We start from the raw sequence: 1,061 nt of genomic DNA on the forward strand, positions 1-1,061 counted from the left end.
TTTGAAGTCGTAGTACTGGTACACTGCTACATACAGTCTACCCTAACAGTTTTTTTCCCGTTCGCCGAGTTTTAACCTTAACTATAATATTACACCAAGTTGTTTATTATTTTAAATACGAAAAATATGGTAATTTAGAATTAAGTATAGAGTGTAACAACAAAGAAAAGATTTTAAAATAGTAATTTAGATTTCGTAATTACCGAATTTCTTGCGATTTTCGCTCCCTCCGGTTTTCATTGACGCAGTCTGTTGCCCTTCTTATCCTTTAATTTGGCTATTAGCGACCAATACAAATACTCATTGACTATTGTACTTACGCTTCTGTTGAAATTATAGTATTTAGACATGGCTTGACCAAATACATAAGCTAGATAACTACATTGTACTTACTACTCGTACGACCGCTGAAATATTTTCATTTACGTTTCCTTCTCTACTACCCCTGTACTCAACGTTGTTAATCGACTTCCTTATTGTGAACAATAGGATAATTTCATTGCTCACTTATTTGTAAGTGCTTCCCGATCTGACTGCATAGTCAGTAGTCCAGTGTATAAAAGTTTTAAAATTTAGCACACTATTTCCGTGCATAACCTGTTCACATAATCTACTTACTGTAAATTTATGCTCTTGCAGATTTTCAGTACTACATCGTACTTGATGCGCCCTACCTCTCTAGCTTTGTTGTATCCGGCGTTTTACGTAGAAGCCACTTTTCTTGACGATTTTATACTGATCCTACGCTTGATTAGAATTCCGCTTCTTGCTCATCAAATTCAACAGAAATTTTGCTTCCATTGGCTCTTACATCCTTTGTATCTTTGAGCGTAATTTTTTTCTCGCTTGTTTAGTATTCAATGGCTTACAATGCAGCTCATGCGCTTAATACACCCGTGAGAAATCTTTTGGTTGCTACCAATACTACTTTCTTGCGCCGGCAAACCGTAAACTTTTTTTTGCTGGAGCTGCGCGGGATAGGTACCATTAAGAGTATGGAACAGCACTCTCCACCATTTAATTTTGTCATAAAACATCTTTGGAATAGGGCCAGCCACCAG

This window comes from Varroa destructor, unplaced genomic scaffold, assembly GCF_002443255.2.
Source record: "Varroa destructor unplaced genomic scaffold, Vdes_3.0 BEIS01000005.1, whole genome shotgun sequence".
NCBI lineage: Eukaryota > Metazoa > Arthropoda > Arachnida > Mesostigmata > Varroidae > Varroa > Varroa destructor.